Raw genomic sequence first — 13,029 nt, 5'->3', positions numbered from 1 at the left:
TTTCTCACCAAATATGCTGAGTGAATACCTCTTGTACCACCTCAGAGTCAAAATAAGAAAGGGGATCACAACAATAAACAGAAAAGTACTGTCATATAGAAAAAAGGAAATAGGCATTCTATGTTTTCAAGGAGGATGTATGTTTACTAGAGAAAATTTTCAGAAGAGTAGTGTTCTTTGTGATTATAGAAAGGTTTATTTGAATTACATATTTATGCATGTTATCTTCTATATAGTGGCTTTTTACTGTTTAGGTAAAAGATGACATTTTACTACTTAGATTAATAAATTTGAGTACTCTAGGCTCTATAACCAACATATTAAATGAAGCTTTTCTTTTTAGTTAATTAGTACAGATTAGAAAATTGGGTATTCGGCCTACTAATTTAAAAATAATACACAAAATTTATGTTACATGATTAATTTTATAACTTCTTTTCTTATATAAAAATCCTATAAAAGAGAGAAAATCCTTAGCAATATATGATTATGAATGCTGTAACAATTCTTTAGCAGTAAGGAATCTATTCTGCTACAATCTAGCTTTATAACCTTGGCACACTCAACTTCTTAAAATTATAGGCAGATTTTATGGCAGGAACTTCATACACTGGAGACTAAAAGGAAGATAAGTGGATGATAATATTTCAGGTATTTTTTAATGTACTCCTCAGGTATTTACTTAAACAAAACGTGCTGGAGGTAGTGATGATCTGTAGTTGAGACAATGGGGACCTGTGGCAGAACCAGAGATGTCTTTCTAAGGATCTTACCTCCCAAGGATCTTTATGACAAGGTTAAATTACCTTTAGAGGTCAGGTGGCGTATGTATACTTTTGGAGAGCTTCTGGCTACTTTAGAACAAATGGATAGATACACTCTGTTACATTAGAAATCCAGAATTTATTTTTACTTTTTTTTATCTATTTTTGAGATACAGTATTTTCAGATAAGCACATATTGTACATATTTGACAATGTAAGTTTAAGATTCTGGAATGATCTGCTCTATTACAAGTTATAATCTGTATCTTGTGGCTTCAGAAAGCTTGGAAATTGTTACAGAAGAGAAACAGCAATGTGGTAGCTGTCTTATTAAGGCAAGCACACAAGCTATTTAAAAAAAATGTGTAGAAAAACGGTTAACATAAAGGGGGAAAAATCCACAAGGAACTATGTTACTATGGAAACATTATAGTGTATATATACTATAAAAAAGCAAGCCAGCGAATTAACTCATCTATCTTTTCTAATATGTAATTCTATAATTTCTTTTGATGCTTAAACCTAAAATTTCCTTTCTGAAGAGAAAACTAATGCAACATTGCATTCAAATTTCCTGTCATAATAACTTTCAGTAAACACAGAAATGAATGTGTTGTTTGTATAGTGTAAATATTTTTATGTCCTCTACTCACATTATGTGATGATCAGGGTGCCCAGTATGCTTATCAAAATACATGATCTAGGCAGGTAACTTTCCTTTCCTAAAAAGAAATATGCATGTAGCATTTTAAAGTTAAATCAATAAAAACAAAAACTAAACGAACAATATGGGTCACTGTTTTTAATGTGTTTTATAAATTTCTAGATATTAATTTTTATCACTTTTCCTTCTTGGTATTAGGCTTATTGATGCTCATCACTAATTTTGGCATCTATTGCTTTTGTATGAAAATTCAAGTGACTGTTTTTCCACCTCAAATTCTGTTTAGAAAAAAAATACATTTCCTTAAGTGAATATAAGGATGATATAGATTTTTGTTTTAATTACTTAATCAATTAAACTTATCCTGCAACACTTATTTTAAATTAAATAGAAGAAAGTCAGGTGAGTAGTTTGCCTGTAAGATACTATGCTGTATATCTTCTGAATATTTTTATATCTGATAACTTATAAGTATGAATAGGTTTGGGGGATCATCTGAAAGCTTGCATTTAAATATCGTATATATGAATATGATGTGTGTGCACAGGTGTGTGTTTTATGTATGTATATTTTATATATATATTAGTGGTTGCTTTTCAATCACGTCTGTAGAAAACAAGACATATGAAGAAGAAACACCTATAAGTTATTCAATTTTTGGTTACAACTAGTGTCATTTCAAACAATTATAAAAATATATTATTTCCTAAATCACCTCTGAATATTCTAGGATGAACTTTATCCTAAAATAAGAGTGTATGTAATAATATTAGCTTTCATTATCATTTAGAATTTGTAAAAAAGCGATTAAATGTTTACCTAATTAAATCATATTTTCAAATTTGTCATTATGTACCTATACAATTCAAGCTAATATTGGTTGTTTTAAATACAATTAGTTTTTTTTTAAATAAAAAGACTAAAATTAATGAAGAGTAAAGAAAGTTTTATATTTCTCAAGCATATTACTTATCTTTGGTTCAAACATTTTCTTCTGTAAACAGAATCTTTGGGGAGTCAATAACATAATGAATAATAGTTATTAGTATCAGCCTGCATTTGTATGTGCTGACACATTTTTCATGTCACTGGTAATCTACTAGTATTTTGCAACACAATGAAACCTATTTGGATAGAAAATTACAGAGGCATAGGAAAGTAGATTATCATCTTTCTGGACAGCTTTTATTTATAAGAATTTTTAGCAGCATTTCTCATTTGATTAGCTTAATGTAGGAGTAGAAATATAAATATTTAAGTATATTATGAGAACAAAATTGTAGGTAATTATTGGCAAGGCTTTGTTTTCCTGATTAACTTCTCTTAAAAGGGAATAGTTAAGTGAATAATTTGGAAGAATGCACTGAGTTTCAGGTTAATAGGGGTTGGTACTTTCTACTTTACCAAGAGAAACTAAATCAAAAGAGGGTTGCTGTATAAGGAAAACATACATTTGAAGTCAGTCAAGCTGTCTCCCTTAATTAACCTGGAAACTATTTGTGGAAAATAAAACAATGTCTAGGTCCATGAAATATAAGCATTTTTGAAACACTGCGCTAATAGGAGACAGATATTTTCTGAAGAAAGATTGCATGTTATTCAAATAACTTACAATGCTGTAACAAGTCAGGATTTTCATCATACTGTAGTTATTATGAAACATCTAATTTCTTCTTCACAGTGATCCTATGAACATCTTCCGTCTATTTGAAGAACTACATGAGAGAAAAATACCAGAAGTATGATTACACTTCCAAAAAGTTTCCTGAGAGCTAGTCCAATGTACTTTTACTCATGCCACCATTAGACCCTCAACGATCTTCCACAGACAGGCGATAATAGCTTTACTTGGGTGCAATGTCAAAATGGTGTGAACCTAAGACATAAATGTGAATGAAAGACAGGTTAGAAAAGCAGAACAAACCAGACTAGGAAATCAGAAATAGTAGCTTGTTCCCTAGCCATTTATGTCTATTTTCTATGGACATAGTTATAGACAGACAACCTTTTTATTATTTTTAAAAGCAGGAAAATTAGATAAATGTGCCTTTTAATTTCAGTGGAAAAGTGTTTTTGACCCTTCTATTGCATTATTTTTGTAACTCTATAAGGCCTAGTATTATCACCTCTTCTTATAAGGAAAAGTAAATAATACAGATGGAATGTCGAGTCTTAGCTTCATGTAAATAGTGTAACACATCACTACGATACTTCCAAAATAAGAAAAAAAGAGAAATTAACTACTGAATTTATATTTGACTTTTGTATATGAAGCCAAAACCCGCAAAAATTCTTCAAAGATCTGTATTTCATGTATTTATTATTTTAATATTTCAATTAATAATTGACTCTGTGGTATAGTTAGATGGAGCTCTGTTTTCTTAGAGAAGACTCATAGTCTGAAATATGGGAAGAAAAATCTTCTTAAATTAGGGCTGATAAAAATAAAAGATATTTGATTTTAGGTATCTTGAGCATACAACACGTTGAGTGAACTCTTCAGCAACTTCCAAAGATATCTGAGGGTACTTTGCTCCTGGGTGTTTAGACTGAGAGAGAAAAGAAAAGACAAATGTGTCAGAAAGCAAGCCACATGTAAGTACAGCTTTCAAACTAGTGGATGGGGAAAATCTTCAAAAATAACTAAACATTAATCATAAAGGAAGAAACCATTGGGGGTTTAAGAATTTATTTGAGCTTCTCTGCAAATGAAACAGTGCTACGAAGACTAAAAAAAATGAAGGTTTTCGGGAATATGCCTGGTAGAACACCAAAAATTCTGGTTTTTAATTTTTACTCATAAATCCCATTAAAATCAATTCTTAGTAAAAGATGGATAAGTCATAAAAATCTCAAACTGTTGTTTATCGTATACAGCTCAATAAATTTTTAATGTTATTAAATATGACAAACAGCACGTGACTTAATAAATGGCTCCTGTCATTTATCTACACATTTCAAAATGCGTTCCTAATATAATACATCAAGGTGACCACTATTGATTCAAACCATGCCATAGAACACTATTTTTCCTAATTAAATTATGTAGCTGGTTAACACGGGTGAGAAGAACGATACATTTATATGAACTGTCCCTATTTATGGTTCATTTTTTATTTTTTAATATGTTTTTTATATTTTTATTATCATTATGTAAAATCTAACTCAAAATCATCTTTTATTTTGTTGAATAGATTTTCCCACATGTCCTATATAAAAAGTGGATCAGAATTCAACTGTGATATAAAGCATCATAATCATATTTATATACGAATTCATGAGAAGGGAATATGCATAAAATATTTTCATACTGCTTTTAAAATTATTAAAAATATAACTTTCATCTTTTTTACTGCAACCATTTTCATAGGAAAAATGTAGATCTATTTATTTCCATGATTTTGCACACATTAACATATGATACAAGTCTAAAATTAAAACAGAATTATTTTATATGCACTTTCTTCATGCTTACTTAATAGTCATGTTTTCTCTCCTCTTTCTTGCTTTTACATATCATGTAGCTAAGTCTACTCAGTACCTTATTTCTTATTTAAATTTGGATCTCCTGTTCTCATATTTGTGACTTTCTTTTTCAGTTTTTAAAAGTAATTAATTATATGTTTTACAGACACGTACATACACACACATATACACACACTTTTATCCTTGTGAACCCACCTCCCAACCTAAGAACTAGAAAATTGCTAAAGCTAACCTGTGTACTCATTTCTAATTTCATCCTCCCTCCCCTTCATCCCCTCATTCAAACATAAACACTATCCTGTGTGATTTTTATTAGTATTTGCTTTCCTTTATCAAAAGATGACTTAGCATATTTATATGTGACTACACATATAGATTTAGTTTTGAATTTATATAAATGGTATGCTTTATTAGGGACCTTGTCTTTTTTCACTCAAATTATGTATGTAAGATTTACCCATGTTATTACCCATGCATCTCTGGTTAATTCATTTTCACCAGTGTGTAATATTTTGTTTTGTGACCAAATCAAATTTTATGTTTCCATCCTTCTTATAGTGGCTATTTGCTTGGTTTCTATAGTGGGTTGAATAAGGTGCCCTTCAGAATGTAACTTTATTTGCAAATAGGTCTTTGTGAATGTAATTAATTAAGGATCCTGATATAATTATTATCCTGGATATAGGGCAGCTCCTAAATCCACTGACTGATATTCTTATAAGAAGAGGAGAGGACACAGAGACAGGGAGGAAGAAGACATGTGAGGATAGAAACAGAGATTGGACATATACTGTCACAAGCTGAGAAATTTCAGGGAGCACTAAGAAGTAGAGAATGCAAAGATTTTTTTCTCAATAGCCTTCAGAGGGAGCTTGGCCCTGCCAGTACCTTGAATTCAGACTTGCAAGGAAATAAATGTGTGTTTTCTTAAGTCTTTTTTCTATCACCTTTGCCTCTTTATCTCTATTTTGTATAGTCTAATTTTCAGGCCTCTGGACTTCATCCTGGTAAAGTTTCTGACTTGTTGTCCTGCTGTGTATGCAATTCCCACACTTCCATAAGAGGTGTTTCATCAGTTGGTGAACCCATTCACTGAGGTGTAAAGTTGTATAATTTCATATACTGTTTCTTTTCCTCTGCCATATACTTTAATACTGTCCCTTTCTTGATAATTATTATTATTCTATGCTTTATTTCTTTAAGCCTTAATATTAATACATGTTATTTTATATTCTGCATCTAATAATTTAAAATGTGAATTCCTCAGGGATCCATCTCCTTATTTCTGCTAGATCCCTAGTGTTAGCTTGTTTTACATATTTTGTGTGCCGCATGAAAATACTAGGTTTCAAATTTTGTGTGAGGACCCTGAACAGATTTTAGTTTATATCATTAGCTCATGTCCTTCTCTTGGAGGTTTTAGTCACAATCTTGGAGGGTATTTCTTTATTCAATTCCTTACTTACAGAAGGAACCTGTATTAGTCAGGGTTCTCTAGAGGAACAGAACTAATAGGATAGATATGTATATAAAAGGGAGCTTATTAAGCATTAACTCACACAATCACAAGGTCCCACAATAGGCCATCTGCACACTGAGGAGAAGGAAAGCCAGTCTGAGTTCCAAAACTGAGGAACTTGGAGTCCGATATTCCACAGCAGGAAGGGTCCAGCACAGGAGAAACATGTAGGATGGCAGCCTAGGCCAGTCTCGTCTTCTCACATTTTTCTGCCTGCTTTATATTCTAGCCATACTGGCAGCTGATTAGATGGTGCCTACCCACATTAAGGGTGGGTCTGCCTTTCCCAGCCTACTGATTCAAATGTTAATCTCCTATGACAACACCTTAACAGGCACACCCAGGAACAATACTTTGCATCCTTCAATCCAATCAAGTTGGCACTCAATATTAACCATCACAAGTCCACCCCTTGTCAACTTGAACCCATACACATCTCCTGAGACCATACATAATCTTCAAATAAAGACAATAATAAAGCCATAATTATGCCTAATATAATACAACTGTCCTTCGTACAACCAGAAATGCACCAATCCCCAACCCAAATACTATTACATAAAGTTAACAATACTTAAGTATTGATATGAAGTCAATAAATCTTAGGTCACATATACACCATGGAATGCTACGCAGCCATAAAAAATGATGAGTTCATGTCCTTTGTAGGGACATGGATGAAACTGGAAACCATCATTCTCAGCAAACTATCGCAAGGACAGAAAACCAAACACTGCATGTTCTCACTCATAGGTGGGAATTGAACAATGAGAATACATGGACACAGGAAGGGGAACATCACACACCGGGGTCTGTTGTGAGGTGGGGAGAGGGGTGAGGGATAGCATTAGGAGATATACCTAATGCTAAATGACGAGTTAATGGGTGCAGCACCCCAACATGGCACATGTATACATATGTAACAAACCTGCACGTTGTGCACATGTACCCTAAAACTTAAGGTATAATAATAATAAAATTAAAAAATTAAAAAAAAAAATCTTAGGTCACATGATAAAGAAAAAAGGAAATAAAAAGATATTTTATTAGTACAAGTGAATACATGCACAAATATGTTTTTAACAAAAGAAGGAGGAAATACTTATGACAATTGTAGTCGTTATTTCTGCAATAGGTCACATGGTCATAGCTGGTATTGATGACTACCTTCTTCTACTACCCATTCTGTACTCACTTTGCCTTCAGCAAGCACCTCAGCAGGTCGATATTTTTTTCCTGGTGGAGTGACTCAAATCTTCATTCCTGAAGGGTCTGGGCCATTTATGGTTCTGCCTGGATTGGACTGTTTTAGTTTCTCATTGACTTTAATCACAGGGCATAGTAATATTAAGAGATACTCTAATGGATCTCCTGTATTCTATGCTAATCTTCCTTACCTCTACTGTGGAGTACTAGACTGATTTCACCTTGATGCTCCAGGTCAGTCACTCCAGCCAATTCTGTAACTCCCTTGTTAGCCTGTTGACTTCGAGGTAGGAAAAACCCAAAGTGTCCAGGTGTCAATCTTAACTTCCAGTTTAATGGAATAATTGTTGTGTCTCCTGCTGGCAGCATTCGTCCCTCTGAAACTAAGACCTCTAGGCCAGCTGAATGTAATGTCGCAGGAACAGGAAGCAAAGATTTTGCCAGTGGATCACTAGGGATGTTGGTGAGTAGTGAAACTTCCCCTTCCACCCCTTGATTCCTGGACCTGTGAATCCTAGCTATAGGAGATACAGTACCATATATTGGATGCTGATTCAGAGCATACACAGCCTTCTGGAGAACTTTGCCTGAGTCCTGCAAAGTATTGTCACCTAGTTGGCATTGTAATTGTGGCTTCAAAAGGCCATTCCACCATTCTGTCAATCCAGCTGCTTTAGGATGATGGGAAACATCGTAAGACCAGTGAATTTCATGATCATGAGCCCACTGTCACACTTTTTTAGCTGTAAAGTGAGTGCCTTGGTAAGAGGCAATGATGTGTGGAATACTGTTACAGTGGATAAGGCATTCCGTCAGTCCCTGGATGGTAGTCTTGGCAGAAGCATTATATGCAGGATAGGTAAACCCATATCAGGAGTAAGTGTCTATTCCAGTGAGGACAAACCACTGCTCTTTTCATGACAGAAGAGGTCCAATAGGTCCAATAGGTCCAATATAATCAACCTGCCACCAGGTAGCTGGATGATCACTCCTAGAAATGGCGCCATATCGAGGGCTCAGTGTTGGTCTCTGCTGCTGCTGGCAAATTGGGCACTCACCAGTGCCTGGAGCCAGGTCAGTCTTGGTGAGTGGAAGTCCATGTTGCTGAGTCCATTGGGTGATGACAGGGATGACTGGGAAAAGAGGCTGAGTGTTGTCCACAGAGCAGGTCATCCTATCCACTTGATTATTAAACTCCTCTGCTGAGGTGACCCATTGGTAGGTACTCACGTGGGATACAAATATCTTCACAGTTTTCATCACTCAGAAAGGTCCATCCACATATCTCTTTCCTAAATTTGTCACCAATTTTCCAATCATGCATCTTCCAAGTCCCTGACTATCCAGCCAAACCATTGGCTACAGCCCATGAATCAGTATATAATCACACATTTGGCCATTTCTCCTTGCATGCAAAGTGCACATCCAGGTGCACTGCTCGAAGTTCTGCTGACTGGGAAGATTTCCCTTCACCACTGTCCTTCAGGGATGTCCTAGAAACAAGCTGTAGTGCTGCAGCTGTCCACTTTCTGGTGGTGCCTGCATATCATGTAGAACCATCTGTGAACCAGGCCCTAGTCTTCTCTTCCTCTATCAACTGATCATAGGGGACTCCCCATGAGGCCATTGGTGCAGGCTATGGAAGAGAAGGCAGAGTGGCAGCAGTGGAGACCATGGGCATTTGAGCCACTTCCTCATGTAACTTACTTGTCCCTTCAGGACCTGCTCAAAACCAATCATATATATACCACTTCCATTTGATGATGGTATTCTGCTCTGCACCACCCACTTCATGGCTAGATGGGTCAGAAACACCCAGTTCATGATAGGCAGTTCAGGTCTCATGGTGACTTGATGACCCATATCAAATGTTCTGTTTCCACCAAAACCCAGTAACAGGCCAAGTGCTGTCTCTCAAAAGGAGAGTAGTTATCTGTAGAAGATGGCAGGGCCTTGCTCCAAAATCCTAGAGGACTCCACTGCAGTTCATGCATGGGGCCTTGCCATAGGCTCCAAACAGCATCCCTATCTGCCACTGACACCTCAAGCACCATTGGATCTGCTGGGTCACATGGCCCAAGTGGCAGAGCAGCTTGCACAGCAGCCTGGACCTGTTGCAGAGCCTTCTCCTGTTCTGGACCCCATTCAAAACTGGCTACCTTTCTGGTCACTTGATAAATGGGCTAGAGTAACACATCCAAATCAGGAATGTGTTGCCTCCAAAATCCAAACAGGGCCACTAGGCCTTGTGCCTCTTTCTTTGATTGTAGGAGGGGCCAAATGTAACAACTTATCCTTCATTTTAGAACGAATATCTTGACAGGCCCTACATCACTGGACCCTCAGAAATTTTGCTGAAGTAGAAGTTTCCTGAATTTTAGTTCAATGTATTTCCCATCCTCTGGCACACAAATTTCTCACCAATAAGTCCAGTGTGTTTGCTACTTCTTGCTCACTGGACACAATCAGCATAATGTCATCAATGTAATGGACAAGTGTGATATCTTGAAGTGAAAGTGATCAAGGTCTCTCCAAATTAGATTATGACACAAAGCTAGAAAGTTGATATATTCCTAAGGTAAGACAATAAAGGCATATTCCTGGCCTTGCCAGCTGAAGGCAAATTGCTTCTGGTGGGCCTTATAGACAGGAATGGAGAAATAGGCATTTGTCAAGTTAATGGCTGCATACCAGTTACCAGGAGATATGTTAATTTGCTCAAGCAATGAAACCACATCTGGTACAGCAGCTGCAATTGGAGTCACCACTTGGTTAAGCTTATTATAATCCACTGTCATTCTCTAAGATCCACCTGCCTTCTTCACAGGCCAAATGAGAGAGTTGAACGGGGATGTGGTGGGAATCACCACCCCGGCATCTTTCAAGTCCTTGATGGTGGCACTAATGTCCGCAATCCCTCCAGGGATGAAATATTGTTTTTGATTTACAATTCTTCTAGAGAGAGGCAGCTCTATTGGCTCCCATTTGCCCTTTCCCACCATAGTAGCCCTAACCCTACCAGTCAGGGAGCCAGTGTGGGGGTTCTGCCAGCTGCTAAGTGTGTCTATGCCAATTATGCATTCTGGCACTGGGGAACCGACCACAGGATGAGTCCGGGGACCTACTGGACCCAGTGTAAGATGGACCTGAGCTAAAACTCCATTAGTTACCTGATCTCCATAAGCCCCTACTTTAACTGGAGCACCACAATGACGTTTTGGTTCATCTGGAATCAATGTCAGCTCAGAGCTAGTTTATGGTAGTCCCCAAATTGTCTGATCATTTCCCCTTCCTCAGTGCACAGTTACCCCGGTAAAAGGCCGGAGGTCTCCTTGGGGAAGAGTGGGAGAAAGATTAACAGCATAAATTGTCAGCAGCATAGTTGGGTCCTTCCTCAAGGGAAACTGGCCTCCCTTTCATTCAAAGGGCTCTGGTTCTGTAAACTGGCTCAAGTCTGGAAATTGATTGAGGGACTGTGATTCTGTTTTTATAATTCAAATTAGTCTTTTTTCCATTTAACCTAGACATTTTCTGCTTATACAAATTAAGTAGGAATGCAGTAGGCTTCTTATCAATTTCACTTGTGGGAACACTGCGATTAATTAGTCAATGCTAGAGCTCTCTATGAGTCAGACTATTCTGACTGCTGCTTTGCCTCTGCTGTTCATTATGGTAGCTGCACCCACCTTGCCTTTGACAGTTGAATGTGACCACTTGGCCTCTTCCACCCAGGATCTAACTATTCCCATAGTATTTAAATTTTGTAATTGAGTGACTGCAGTTCCCACTGTTAGATCTGATATACAGAGAGGAGCAATTACAGGGCTCTTCAAAGATGCAGGTGCTGCCTTCACAAATCTATTTTGCAAGGCATTGGTCAAAGGTATATCTTCTGGACCCTCCAAGCTGGGATGAGTAGGTCTAAAGTGACTAATCCACTCCACCATCCCATTCTCCTAAGCCTTTAGATCCCTTCCACTACATTAAACCAAGTGAGAACAGGCATTTCCAGCTCACTCACAGTGGGCCATCTTTTAATCCATAGTTCGGCTAACCAAGAAAATACACTATGAGAACCTTTTTTTAATGCATAGTCCCTACTTAGGGGGCCAAAATCAATAAATTCAGCCTGATCCAACTCTACGTTGCTTCCACCATTATCCCACACCCTTAATATCCATTCCCATGCTTGTTCTCCAGATTTCTGCTTATATAAATTAGAAAACTCAAGCAGTTCTTTTTGAGTGTAGTGCACCTCCTCATAGGTCACATGTTCAGCCTCACCTCTAGGGGCCTGCCACAACTTTAGTCTGGTTATAGGTCTAGAAGCAAACAGGGGTGTTGGGGGTGGCTCTTGAAGAGAATCAACATGACTTGCCTGGCAACTTTCTCAAGGAGGCCATCACTGTTGCCTCAGGAAGCAAAAGGTTTATCTCCTCAGACAAAGTGGAAAGGCTGATGGCAGCATGGATCAGGGAGGGGATGCCTCCACTACTGGGGATAGGGAAGCTGTTTCTTTTGGCAAAAAATATTCATCAGAGTTTACAAACTCAGTGTCCTCAGCTTCATCAGGTTCCTCCCACACATCCCTATTATAAGGTGCAGGGTCTCATTCTTCTCCAATCAGTGCCCTCATTTTAATAGTAGACACCTGGCAAGGCTGTGCATGTACCTTTTGTTGCAGGTCAGCCACTCACACGATAAGAGCTTGTGTCTGTTTTTCCACAATTTTAGCTCTTTCGCTTCAGTAGATAAGACTCTCATTAACCTTAGCAGATTTGAGGCTCAGTATCTGCTTCTGAAGCCAGGAGTTAGAATCTCTGAGTTCATAATTGTCTTGGATCACTGAGTCCACTGAACTTAGAAGCAACTAACCAGCTTCATAGTTCTTTGGTTCTCCACATATGGTCGAAGGTATTACGTATAGAGTCACTAATCTCTTTGCCTCTCACAAGTGGTGAGTCCGGAATGTCAAATGCATTTATTTGCATAAATCTCTAAACAGTTCATGCCAAGGACTCTCAGTGTGCTTCACACTATTAGAAGTAGAGTCCTTAGCATTTTTGGGTCTAATCATGTTAAGCAGCCAACTCCAGAAATCCCCAAACCAACAAAAGAACTCCATCATCCTTAATATTCTGTTCCTCTAGAACCACTCCTGGTACCAAAATCTGTATTAGTCAGGGTTCTCTAGCGAGACAGAACTAATAGGATATATATATATATATATATATATATATATATATATATGTGTGTGTGTGTGTGTGTGTGTGTGTGTGTGTGTGGTGAAGTAATTATTCTTTAAAAAGTTCCTTCTACAAACAAATAAATACATATGTAAATAAAGAAGGACAGCGGGAGAGAGAAGGAGAAATCTATTAAGGTTCTGT

At 37.1% G+C, this 13,029-nt stretch overlaps 1 pseudogene; it reads right to left on the bottom strand.

Moving 5' to 3' along the window:
• Positions 1–6,745: 6,745 nt before the first annotated feature.
• Positions 6,746–13,029, bottom strand: part of LOC134730556 (uncharacterized) — a 78,356-nt pseudogene continuing 72,072 nt past the window's right edge.

Source organism: Pan paniscus, chromosome 5, assembly GCF_029289425.2.
Source record: "Pan paniscus chromosome 5, NHGRI_mPanPan1-v2.0_pri, whole genome shotgun sequence".
NCBI classification, from domain to species: domain Eukaryota; kingdom Metazoa; phylum Chordata; class Mammalia; order Primates; family Hominidae; genus Pan; species Pan paniscus.
The sequence above is the reverse complement of the archived record's forward strand: the minus strand, read 5'-3'. Positions and strand labels throughout refer to the sequence as shown.